This window comes from Juglans regia, chromosome 2 (genome assembly GCF_001411555.2).
Source record: "Juglans regia cultivar Chandler chromosome 2, Walnut 2.0, whole genome shotgun sequence".
NCBI classification, from domain to species: Eukaryota; Viridiplantae; Streptophyta; class Magnoliopsida; order Fagales; family Juglandaceae; genus Juglans; species Juglans regia.
Genome location: NC_049902.1, coordinates 11,812,747 through 11,826,741, shown reverse-complemented (window position 1 = coordinate 11,826,741; position 13,995 = coordinate 11,812,747). Strand labels below are relative to the sequence as shown.

Below are 13,995 nucleotides of genomic sequence, written 5' to 3'. Positions count from 1 at the left end.
TGTAACAAGTCTAAAATGAATATTTGAGATAATTATATATTATAGATATGATATTTTTATGGATTTTATAGATGAGATTTTTATTTACATATGAGATAATGCACAAATATGTATATATGAGATTATTATATTATAGATTGTTGGATTGCGAAAATGAAAATAAATATGATTGTTGGAGATTATTGAAGATTATGAAAATAAAATAAAAAAGCAATTAAAAAATATAAATTAATTAAAGAAATATAAATAATAAAAAATAATAAAATTTTATTATTATAGAGAATGTGATGGCTAATCCAATATAGATTTTAAGTGTTAAGTGATTAACTAAAAGCTAAAAAATTACATATTCTTCAAATTTTGAATATTTGAATGATCAATCCGATGTGAATGCTCTAACTACCAATATTGATACATTACATGACCTTTCATCTATAAATCAATACTTGCAAATATTAAATCCATCTTGCAATGGTATTGTATGTTGCCTAGAGACGACAGAGAATTAGGCCTCGTTTATTTTCGCAGATGAGATGAGTTGAGATTAAATTTAAAAGTTGAATAAAATATTATTAGAATATTTTTTAATATTATTATTATTTTGATATTTAAAAAAAGCATTTCATTTTGTATGAAAATTTGAGAAAATTGTAATAATTAGATAAGATGAGTTGTAAAGAGTTGTGAAAACAAATAAGATATTATTTTTAAATTGAATAAGAATTATTCTTATAATTCAGTGACCAACTACTTATTTTTCTTTTGGGTGGTCTTCGAGTTGGCCATGAGCCCTATTTAGTTGTTTTAAATCTCAAATCTTTATATAAATCTTGCATATAATTTTTAAATTGAATCAAGTATTTTAAAGTCCTCCAAATATTTTAAAAGCTCAAAATTATTTTAAATTGGGGTATTATTATGTTATTGAACCAACCTTAATTTTTAAGTAAGCCTCTTTAAATTTTGGAATCTCAAAAATAATATAGTTTTAGAAAATTATTTTATTTAAATGATTTTATTTATTTAGATATATTATTTAATGTTTATCATTTTATTTTATATGAAAAATTCTATTTATTTAGATGGATTTATTTCTTTAAAAAATATTTGTTAAAACTCCTTCTATTTTATTTTTATTTTTCTCCTTCTTTTATTTAGTTTATTTTCATTTAATTTCTATTTTTAATCTCTATTTTTATTTCATTTATGTTTATTCATTTGTTTTTATAGATGAGATTAAAATTAAAAAGTTAAATAAAATATTATTAAAATATATATTTTAATATTATTTTTATTTTAAAATTTAAAAAAATAAAATTATTTATTTTATTTTTTATTAAGAATTAAAAAAATTATGATAATTAAATAAAATGAGATGACACATGACATTAGACAGATATTTTCGAAAAAGAAACGGAAAATCTCTTCGAAAAACCTGAAGACGTTGGCTAGGATCTGCTGCCCAAACTTCCCTCCCCTCTCTCGTTCCCCTCTTCTTTTCCCCCATCTCCCCCGTGGCGCCATCTCCCGATTTCTCTCTCGCCTCTTTGCCAAGCCGCCGGCCACTGTGAAGGGCAGCAACAAAGCTGCACCACGAGCACGCCACCGGTTCCACCACGAAGACCACCCCACGCACAGTAGCAGACTCTCTCTCTCTCTCTCTCTCTCGATTTCTGCCTCCGTTTCTCCCATCTCTCAGCCGCCACCCACGCCATCAGCCTCCACGAGCACGCCAGCCACGGCCAACCACCATCACACGACGCCGCAACCAAGCCCCTTTCCGTCGAGCACCAACCCTCGTCGTCCAGGAAAAACAAGCCCCACACTGTTTTTCTCGGCCTCTACTCTGCACTGTCTCTGGCCCCGTGCACCGTGCGCTACCAGGCTGTCGTCGAGCTCCTTTGCCGTCGGTAAGTGCTTCTCTCCGTCCGTTCCTTTTCCCTCTCTGTCTTTGTACGCCTTGTCTCTCTCGCTAACTCGCTGTTGTGCCCCTCTCCAGTACCACCACAGGTTCATCCATGCAAGGCCCACTGCCCACCTCAGACCACTGAAGTCGTAAACCAACCCACTTCAGCCGCACGCTTCCCTCGCTGCTCAGCCCCTTAAGTTGTGGTATAAATTCTATTTCTATGCCTCAAGGAGTATTATGTTACGTAGTTTATATGGATGTTGCTGGTGTTGTGTTTGAATATAGGCAGATTTATATTTATATATATTGAATATATTGGTTGTGATAGAATGAGAAGAAGTGAGGTGTGGTTAGGATTGAAATGGAGTTGTTGGAGATTGTGAATTTTGGGGTTGTGTTGGTTGATTGTTAAGAAGCTTATTGGTTGTATATGGTAATTGTGAAGGTTGGGTTTGTGTGGAGCCATGAATGAAACTTATTAATCTTTGTATATTGTAATTGTGTTTGATTGATGTACATGGGCAGCAAGTATGTTAGTATGTGCTAGAATTTGAGTTGGGGTGTATGGAAGGATGGAATAGAATCATATGAATTTGGTACTAAATATTGAAGTGATATTTTGCTTTGGGTTGTATAACTAGTTTTTTTTTTTTTTTTCTTACTTATCAGTTAGTGTATGAATCTTATTAAGCTCTATGATTTTAATTGTGTTGGTATATGTTGAGTTAAGTATGCAAGAATTTATGATATGGATGGATTGTGTTCGAACTGGTTTTCTTGCATTTTATGTTGTGTTAGATATATATGATGTATAGTTGTAAGATGGTAAAATTTTGGAGATGTATGAATACTATTAAGTAGCATAAAAATTGTATAAGGATACTCTTGGATGAATTGGACAGATTTGTTGTATTGAATATGTTGGTTATGATTAATTATGAGGAAGTGATATATTGATTAGGAGCTTGTTATGGAGTATGTGTGTTTTTGTTGGATGGTAATTTGGAAACATGTATGTATTGTCAAGAGGCTTATAAATTGAGTAAAATGTTTGTAAATGTTGGTTGGACATATTTGATTATGTTGGGTGTGCTATGCATGAACAATGGATAGTGTGATGGATTTAGGTTGGACTCAAGTGATAAATGAATAGAGTGTGCATCTTGGTGTTTGTGGTATTCATTGGACATATTTAATGGTTAAATCTTTAAATTCAATTGTATCTAATGATCGAGTATAGAAGTGGTTTGTAATTACATGATTTAGCTTGAGTTTGGACCATGCTACATGATTGAACTGTATTGAGATGTTGGATATAAATGCATGGAGTTTGGATTGAGATGGCATATCTTGAAGTGTTGGGATTAAATGATGGAGATGTAGTGAGTTTGAAAAGCATGATGATGATGTTGGTTTCTAAATGGACGGATTTGTACATATTAAATGTATTGAGTATGGATGGACCTTGTTAAAACAAATTAGTGCTTTAAATGGATTGTATGTTGATCTTAGGTGATAAAAAAGGTAGGAAATTGATTGGTTGCATATAGTAGAGAGATTTGTGTACTTGAGTGTATTATGTACTTCAGTTGGGTGGTTGCTCTAATTGGTGTGTCTTGTGCAAGAAGGATGGAGAATCTGTAAATCATCTGTTTTTACATTGTGAGGTGGCAAACTCTTTGTGGTATGAGGTTATTGGGCGGAAAAGTTTATTTTGGGTGATGCCTAAGGAAGTTGTCGAGCTTCTTGCATGTTGGTGGGGTTTGAGGTGAGGAAAGATGTTGTTGCCAGATGGAGAATGATTGCTTTGTGTTTAATGTGGTGTCTTTGGCTAGAAAGAAATGGGCGATGTTCTGAAGACAAAGAGCGCTCTTTTGAAGATCTTTGAAACTTTTTCTTTTCTACTTTGAGTTTGTGGGCTAAGATCTTTGAAAGGAATGATGAGAATGTACTGAATCTGTTTCTATTTTAGTTTTCCTGTTTTCTAGAGTGTAGTAGGTATTTCCTTTGTATACTTCCTGTGTACTTGGGCTATGCCTATTCGTGATAATAAAATTCTTATTAATTATAAAAAAAAGATAGTTCCAGAGATTTCTGGTTGTTAGTAGTTCTAGAGATTTATGGTTGTTATTGGTTGGTTTGATTTGAATAAATGGTGTTTCTGTCTAATTCGATTTGTTGTAGGGCTATTTTAGTCCATTTAGATATGTAGCAAAGGCATTTTAGTGTAACCCAATAATGGTAGTAGCGATATTCTGGCCGAATCAGTATCCTAACAGAGATATTTGTATCTAATATGAGATCTATAGAGGGATACTTTAATTCAACTCACCACATAAATTTCTACTGAGTAGGGTCTACACTTGCTTTTTTATCTTATCTTAAATAGATTTTGGTCATCATAATTATATTAATTTCGTAAATTTGGAGGCAATTCCTTCTTTATTACATATATAGATATTTGTCGTCGTTATTGTTTTCTAAGCACCTTTATTTATTTATTTCGGTGTATTTAATTTGCAGAAAATCCATTTGGTGAAACTCATCGAGAAGTTTGGGCTTGTGAGGTTTTCAGTGAATGTCGATTATATGCTGATGTTATATTGTATACTAATAGCCGTCTGAATCAATTAATGCCCACACGTTTCCCATTTTGAGCATTCCATACTGATTCTTGAGTGTAGCCCTATCCATAAAGCCCTTATCACTGATTCTTCAATTGCAGGATTAATATGTTACCAAAAGCCTTCGCTTTGGTTAAATTATTATTTTCATCGCACCATTTGCTCACATTTCCCAGGGAATCACTTTCAAAACCTTTGCTGGTCTTCACAACTGGCACGTATTCAACGAAAAGTCCAACCCAATTTGAAAGGGTAGAAGTTGTAGACTACCCAAAAAACTCCATTGATGTTATGAGGAAATGGGGTTGTAGTGATAATGATATATCGAAGATAATTGTCCGCCTCCCTTCTTTACGCCGGGCCGACATTGCCCACCTTCAATCCAAACTTAACATGCTCAGTAGCTTGGGTATTGGAGCTCATGATCTTGTGAAGATTATCAATTGTCGACCTAGGTTTCTAAGTAGTCAAATAAATCATTGCTTTCATGAACGGCTTGAATTTTTTATGACATTGTTTGAGTCAAGGGAAGTGCTTGCTAAAGCTATTGTTAGGAACCCTTCATTCTTAACGTATGACTTCCATAACAGCATCATGCCTGCTATTGCGCTGTATGAAGAGGTGGGTGTTAGTAGAAAGGACTTGATTCCTATGCTCCTTTCTCGGCCCACCATGATACCTCGAACTTCATTTGATGAAGAGAAAATGGAATATATTCGCAAAACTGGGATTTCCAAGGATTCCAAGATGTATAAATATGTTGTTACGATCATTGGTGTCTCGCCATGAAACAATCCTTCAAAAGGTGGGAAATTTTGAAAAGTTCGGTTTTTCAGATGATGAAATCTTCAATCTTTTTGGGAGATCTCCCCTTGTGTTGACACTATCAGTTGATAAGGTACAGAGGAACATGACTTTCGTTTTGGGCATGATGAAGCTTCCTGCTAGTGTGGTCCTCAGGTGTCCATTTCTATTGTACTGTAGCTTGGAGACTGTGTTAAAGCCGCGAGTCCTTCTTGCAGGGAAGATAGATGACATGGGTCTTGATTCGCAGATTAAGGGACCCACAATGCTTAGGGCACTGAAGATGACAGAGAAGAGGTTTTTAAAGGCGTTTGTCAAGTGTCACCCAAAAGATGTTGCTGATGAGTTGTTAGAGTTCTACAAATGCGCCAAAGGGATCAAGCGATTGGCAGAAGCGTCAAAGAAAAACATTTGCGTGGGATTCCCTTTTTGATGTTTTGTTCACCGGATGCACTGTTTTTAGCCGCTGGAATCCATGTTAGTATACTTTCCTGTCTCATTTGTTTTTTATAATACGAGAGCTTTTGATGCACAGCAGCTCTCTCTCTCTCTCTCTCTCTCTCTCTCTGTGATTGCACCTGATGTGCAGACTTTGATTATCCCAGTTAAGGTATTCTTTAGGGCCGGTCTCTTTGTAGAACTCTGTTTGAACATACAGAACTTGACCCAATTGGCCATTTTTTTATAAGAATGCACTGGAAGTTGATTTTAGTTCTTATGGTTGATATTATTTACAGTTTTGGACAATTTAAACAAATGCTTGTCGTACATTTCATACAAGCTGGGAAGCAGGTAATTAACCGCTATGAATCTTTCTGCTTGAAGACAATGGTTGAGTCATCTTAAATTGAAAGCAGTTTACTTATTTCTATTGTTTGTTTTTTTTTTTAGTAAAAGAGATGAGAATAAAATCTTCTTTTTTTTGTTTGAGAAAAACTAATAATCTCATGCATTAGGAAATATACAATTGGTCAAGTACAATGGATTGAACACATAATGGAGCATCCTCCATGTGTACACGAAAAGAAGATAAAGACAATGCTGAGTTGGCTAGACCGAGCTGCACGATTAGCATGATCCCTTTTGGCATGAATAACATGAGCTGAACGAAATTGTTTCAGAGTACTCTTTAGCATCGTCAATTAATTGTCCATGTGAGCATAAATTCAGATTACGATCATTCAAACCATTAATCACTTGTCCACAGTCAACTTCAAATATCTCCTTACCCAGTCCTATTTCTTGGCAGAACTTCATAGCTTCCAACACCAAAAGTTTCTGCAGCAACTGGTTCCAATTGGATATCCAGAGGTTTTTCTCAAGTAGGCACAACCTTACCTTCAGAATCTCTGATTATAACTCTCGCACCAATTCTATTTGAAACCGACTGAAAGCCACATCCCAATTTGATTTACAGTGAGCAATATCAGGTGGTAACCCATCTGGTCACAGTTCTGGACATTGATCGGGACGACATTCTCATATGCTGGACCGCTTTGTACAGATCATAAGATTGTTGAGAGGAATTAACTACTTCATTTGGATGTGAAATCTTGATAAGTGATGGTGGTACGATAATAATGCCTGATCTACACACCATGGCCCAGCTTTGGGGACTTGTTCTCTCTTACTGTGTACATCTTGTTATTCCATTCAGTTATTATTTTCTAGTGGTCTCATGGGCTGGTGAGTCCTATTTTTCCAGGAAGCTCCTATCAAACTATCTTCTACTTCCCTTTGAAATAAGGATAGTGTTGAACTTGCATCCTTGAACAATAAATTCTAGGGGATGAGCGATGACTTTTCTAAGTTTATTTTATCTGTTTCTTACAAAGTTTATATCATAATAAAAAAAAAATGAGATTGATTATTGTAGTCTGTGCAGCCATTGAGATGCAATATTCTAAAGCAAATTTGCCTCTCTGACTCTTTCTCGCCCTTTCCGTGTTCAGTCTATCTTATGATTTTTGATACATAGTCTGGCAGGTTAGTAACCTCAAAGGAGATTGTTAAATATCATATTTTTAATCCTTGTCAAATCTGATGAAACAACAGATCTTATGGCATCATATTGGTAGGTACTCTTGGTCAATAAATATAAGTAATACTTGATATTAAAAAGTTGTCTTTCTCCTGTTTTATCTATTCAATTGTGCTTTCTTATGTTCTATTTGTTAGGGTGCTACCCGCCCCTTACGGGGCGGGGCCACCCCTATCCCGCCCCCCGCCCCCGCATGGGTGGGGTTCGGGATTTTTTCCCCGGGCTCCGCCCTCGTCCATGCGGGTGGGGTACTCAGTCTGTTGATGGGGGTGCGAGGGTGGACCTCTAACCGTCCGCCCCCCGCCCCTCCAATCTCCACAACAAATTCAATTAAGTGATTCACAATTTAACAGCACAATCAAGCAATTCCCAAAACCACATACACAATCAAATCCTCTACAATTCACAATCTCATTCTCCTTTAATCCCGTCCTCCAATCTTCGTCCACAAATAATAAAAAAAATAAAAAGTATTTGGACACTTGGCACCAAGAAGAACCTAGAGATGAAAATGTGAAAGAAATCAAGCATTGAGATCATGTCACCTAAGCAAAATATTATTCCATCCAACCATCCATTTTGTGCCAAACCAAAGAGAGTTTCAACCCTAATGAAATCCCAAAAACTGAATTTATTGAAAACTCCAAAAGCTTGGTTGAAACCAAAACCCTAAACAGTTTCCCCAAACCCTAAAAGGATTCGGTTTCTAGCTTAGTGTTTAATCACTTGATTAAATCATTTTCACATACTATTAACCACTCAAATTCATGTTATGACATCATTATTCAAACATCTAAACCTTAAAAATTTTATTGCACCAAGAAAAATTAGATTAGGGCTTAATAACAACCCCTAGACAAACCTTCTTTAAACCTCAAATTGAAGCCAATTTGGTTAAGGCCCACAAAATTGAGCCACCTTTGCAAGGCTTGTGGAGAAAGTTTCACCTGCCATGGCTGACCAAACATTTCCCAAAGTAGTCCCAAGTTGTACTTGATATGAAGGCCAAGGCCACCTCATGACCACCCATCACAAAGAAGCTTCATTGGCTGAAAATCACTCATTACCCATAGTTTGCTCCTTTTTTGTCTGACACAACCATTACTCAAGTGTCATTTACAGCCCTCTCATCACCCCTCAGTTGTGTAAGAAAGAGTCCAAGTCCATTCCCTTTCCTTTCATTCATTTCCAACACTTCTTGGAGAGAAACCTAAAGGTTCTCTTGGACTGTTTTCCTGAGTCACTTTGCTCGTCTTTTTGAAGCTTTTGTAAATATTTTCTCACGAAGTTCCTTCACAATAGTTGTTCGTCTTTGAGTCTAATTTTTGTGGATATATTTTATGTTGATTTTTATGGTATTTGATCGGTCAAAAGTTGTTTTAAACTCAGAAAGGTCATTCTGAGCGATAAATTGGACAATGCTTGATATTTTGGTATTTTTTACCAATCTGCTAGAAAGATCTAGGTCTGATTTATTTATGGAGTGTAGTTAACATGTGTATATGAAGGTTTGATGAGGAGTTGTTGCAAGTTATAAGCTTTTGATGAAAGTCTTTCTTAGATCTAAAAACTTGGAAACTTGAAGGAGTAAAACAGTTTATGTTTTGTGAAAGCAGATCTTTTGTGGTAAAATCATGCTCCAATGGCTTTGATATTTTTATATGATTATGCTAAGTCTTTGATCTACATGTTATTTTGGAGATTTTTTGTGTTGGTTTTAAAGATATGATTTTTTTATGCATAAAGAGACTCGGTTAGGTCACAATTTTGAGGTTTTCGGGTATGTGGTTGTTTTGATGCACATATGGTCATGTGATATTGAGTTTAATGCTTGGATATACTCTAAGACTTGGTTTTAAACAATGTGATGTTTTTGGTTTGTGATTTTTGTCATGGTATGTTTTGGATCAAAGGATTTGATCAAAAACCAAACCTTAAGGCAATCGGTTTTGAGTTTAAGTGATGAAGCCGAAAGTTTGGTGATGGATTTGTGATTTTTGCTTGATGATTGAAAGCATGATATTTCTTAGGAGTATGTTAGAAATATATTGGAAGTGTATTTTTGAACTTTTAGCCCCGGTTTGGATTCGAATATGAGTTGAGCTCATCTTAACTCATCCCTTACGGTAAAGTTATCTCCAATTCAAACGGTGTATGAAGTGCATTGATGTGTTTTCAAATTTGACAAACACACCTCCTGACCTTTACTTTTTACTTTCCTCAAAAGGGACTGTTTACATACATGGGTGTAATGAAAACAATGAATGCCCCTCACCCACCCCCTTCACCCACCCCTCATCTCAACGCAAGGCTCATCACTATGGGCAGACCCACCTCCTGCCCTCATCGACGTCGGACCTCACCAGTTCAGCCCACTTCACGGAATGGGCGAGGGGCCATCTCATCTGCAATTGAGAAACAATCTTCATACGTAGGAATTGGAAGGCAACTCGAGCTATTGCAATCATCTCAAGACCCACGGTGAGGCAACCCAGGTCCGTTGATCGCATGAGAGATAAGTCTCTTCCAATCCAGCAGGGTTTCAAGACTGTCTGGTAACTGTACGACATCGACCCTTTTCCTTTTACAAAGATTCCCTGCCCCTGACCCAAAGACTGCGAACTACCCATTAGGGTTTTGACCATCGGGCATCATTTTAATAGTGTAGAAATTGGTCATTTCTATAGCCCCTTACATTACAAATTCACAAATGTCGACACAAATGAAACCCACCATTCTAAAAATCTGCAAACACTGCACCTCAAGAAATCAATCCTACCATAAACACCCATGGGCTCTTTCTATCACCACCACGACTTTAAGAACATGGTCCTTCAAAGTATGTGAATCTAACTCATCTCATTTTTTTTTTAGAATATTTATGCAATGCACAAATATACTGGGCGTGACTCCAGTTGAGAGACACATTTTTTCGTTATTTGTAGTAGTTACTGATCGAGAAAAAGACAATCTATATTATTAGAGTTGTTTAGATGAGTATGGAAGTGCTTTAAGTTTCATGTTATGGTGCTTTTCATTTGTAATGGTCAACTATGTCATGAAATGTTTGTTTGTTATATGTTATGTCATGTCACAAAATGTTGGTCTGTTTCGTGTTACGTCATGTCATTTGTCTTGCATACATTTCACATTTATGTTGCGTTAGGTCATCTGTCCTTTCATTTCATGTCACGTTATGTCTCAAGTACAGTTTGTGTATCTCGAAAACATTATTTTTCAAATCTAATCATGTTACGTCCACGCACAGTCAAGTTATTGTTCATGTCATTATTATTAAATTATGGTAATCCCATGAGACAAGACAACTCTATCGTGGTAATCCTATGAGACAAAGACATCATTTTAGTAACCCCATAAGACAAGAACATTGTGGCAACTCTATGAGACAAGGACATCGTGATAATCCCATGAGACAAGAATACCATTCAAGTTCATGATTATTTCATGTTCAAGTTCATGTTCGATTTCACATTAAGTTCTTGTTCAGTTCATGTCAAGTTTCATGTTCAGTTTTACGTCATGTTTATTTCAAGTTCACGTTCATGTTATTTCACGTTCAAGTTCATGTCATGTCAAGTTCAGTCCATGTTCAAGTTCCTTTCATTTAAGTTTAAGTCATGTTAGCACATGTCATGTATTTGTCAAGTCATGTCAAGCTTATTTATGATGATATTATGCATTCATGCTTTTATTGTCATGCATGCATATTTAAAGTGTTAATTAAGTTCTTTGCTAACTTGCTGAGATTTGTAATAAAATCTTATCATGGTAGTCCCAATTATAATTCTCTCCAAAATGGTAGATCGTGTATCAGGACCTGGAAAATAGGCAGAGGATCACCTGGACGAGGTCAATTAGGCCATGATGCGACGATGAGGAGCTCAACGCTACAATGCTCCAATTAGTAGATAGGATTATGGCAATCCTGACCGAGTTGCACGAAGCTACTCCTTAGGCTAGTCTAGTAGTTATGATGTTCGTTTGATTATGTACTTGAGGAGCTCTATTTCCAACACAAGTAATGTTGTAGATATTATGGATAAAGCACTGTAACCTTTGGATATCAGTTATCATGTGACTTTTATGAAGTATCCTTATGTTAATTTGGGATATATCTTATCTGGTACATAATATTGTTAAAAAAAAAATTATTATCCGTTTCTAATATTGCATATTGTTAGTTGCATGCGAGGTATATTGCATATTTTATCTTTCATGAACAGGGACAGGTAACCTTGTGTTGCACAAATTCCAAACAGAATTTGGGGACGTCACAACTGATGCAGATGTGTGATTCAATTATTTTGTAATTATATATTCAAGTAGTGCATCATTAAGTGTTACCTTTAAAACTTATAAAAAAAATGCAAAGCAAGGAGACAAATTATGTAGGTGTAAATGCTAAAGTCTGTTTAAAAAATATAACATTGTTATTTCTTAAAAGAACCATTGTAAGAACCAACTTTTAGGCATGTTCCAAGGATGACTAGTTTAGCAACACTAATTTTTGAATTTTTTTTCATATTTGGCATGCATAATTCAACTCCACATAGTTAAACATATAACATTCATCTTACAAAACTCAAGTAAGAGTACCCAATAGTTTAATGTTGATAAATAAAATGGGTAATAAGCTAAAATTGAAAGTTAATTATAATAAATAAATAATTTAGAATATATTTTTACCTTTGGTCAATAATATATATTTCTTAGAGGATTTGATATGAACCCGTGGGAATGAAATCCCTTGAACCCACAATCAATTTGAAAACTCTCAAAGAAAGCCAAAATCAAGTCAACAGATGGAGAAACTAGATCCGATGAGAATTTGTTTCAAGAACCTAGATTATATTAAAATCTAGACCCATTGAAGAACCCGTCTCAAGAACCCAGATTACAAAGGAGGAACGCCACAAAGGTTGTGATTTACCTTTGATAAGTTTAAGAGTTCAACCAAGAACAAGAGGAGAAAACTCAACTCACAAATAAATTTAATATTGTCTAAACTTCAAATGAGGCTACAAAGAGTATTTAAACCAAACATAATTAAAACCCTAGGTAAAAGAAAGCCCCTTTTACCCAAAATGCCCCTGGATGAATAGTATTGCGCTACAGTATGTGTAGCTACAGTACCGCTACAGTAACATCTTGAAACCCTAATTCCTAAAAAGTAACTTTCTAAATAAGCCATTGACCAAAATACAAGGTCTTCCCGAAAAACTCTAGTTCATTAAAAATAAGATGTGTAGGCCAAACTTTTTCAAGTCCACTTATTCTAAACTAATAAAATAAATCATTTAACCAAATTGAAAGCCTCCAATAACAATTAGGCCCTATCTCTAAGTCATGTCTTTTACAGCTTGAATTAGGTGGATCAAAACTGATTCTCCTTCTTTCAAGCACATCTTGAGTATTGGGCTCTTGCTAGTTTCATCCCAAATGGATTGCACCAATCCGTGCATTGCTTCCTTGATCTTCTTGGCCCTTGATCTTGTAATTGGCCCATCTGGAACTTGCAAATGATCTTTAAGAGTAGGCCCACTTTGGTTCATATCAGGATTGTTGGTCCATGCATTGAGTTTATCTATTTAGGTGGCTTGACGTATATTGTAACTGCTAAGAGATCTAATAAATTAGATTTAAGTTTTGTAATTTGTAATAATTGAAGTTATGAAAGAATTTCAAAATGTTAAAGAGAGAATTACCTAACTAGAGAATTACCTAACTTTGCGATTGTGTCTTTGTAGACATTAAGTTCGCTAAAGGGGATAATGTTGTACTTTGGTGGCTGCAATGGTTCTTCATCATTTAAAATTTTGTCAATGTTTGTTTACAAATTTAAGATCCATTGGTATTCATGTGTTTCGATTATATGTTAGGATCCAATGGCCTCACATATGCATTGTTGATGTAATATGATTGAAAAATATGTAAAGTGTTATCACGTAAATCAATATATTTGCCAAATATGGTAGCTTACAGTTGATTACCTTGTAGAACATAAAAATAATGTAATTAGTTTAATAAGCTAATTTGGTTCTAAAGTTAAGTTTTGATTATTAAAAAATTAATATTTTGAAAAATATGTTGGAAGGAATTAAAATGTGGTTTTAAAGACTAATGTTCGCATAAAAATATATCTGCAAGTGCACAGAATCGTAACAAGTTGTAAATTGTTTTAAAGAAATTAATTATTGAACCCACAGAGAATAATTATGATATTGACAAAATTAATTATGCTATTTGGAAAACCAAAATTTGAAGAATAGTTTATCTAAATTAAATTAAAGATAAGAACATTAAAATTAAGATTTTAAAAATAATAAGAATAGATCTAGAACATTTGACTTCACCTAGCAAATCCCATACAATTTATTCTTCCTTGTTATAAAATCCCAATTATCCCAAGTTGATGATAAAAATCCCTTAATTATTCAATATTTTCTCTTGAAAAATACCAAAAATATCTCCAACTAATAACTTCATATCTCTATGTGAATTTAACTAATTGGAGACTCATTAAGTTCTTTGAATTTTTCTTGAAAATCACATTAATCGCAGTAAAACATCTATGCTTTCGCTCAACTAATGATGTT

The 13,995-nt window shown here is 34.8% G+C and overlaps 1 protein-coding gene across 5 annotated transcripts in view; it reads left to right on the top strand.

Moving 5' to 3' along the window:
* Nucleotides 1–13,995, top strand: part of LOC108984133 — a 134,644-nt gene that overhangs the window by 39,657 nt on the left and 80,992 nt on the right. The window contains exons 1-6 of one of the 5 annotated variants that reach the window (XR_001995132.2): nt 1,427–1,910; nt 2,000–2,112; nt 4,433–5,814; nt 6,294–6,491; nt 6,587–6,659; nt 6,755–7,194. The exons of 1 other annotated variant lie outside the window; for it this stretch is intronic. The gene's annotated coding sequence lies outside the window, so the exon portion shown is untranslated. Of the gene's footprint in view, nt 1–1,426; nt 1,911–1,999; nt 2,113–4,432; nt 5,815–6,293; nt 6,492–6,586; nt 7,196–13,995 lie in introns of those variants that run through there. 3 more of the 5 variants (XR_004800825.1, XR_004800826.1, XR_004800819.1) reach the window with 3 other exon arrangements.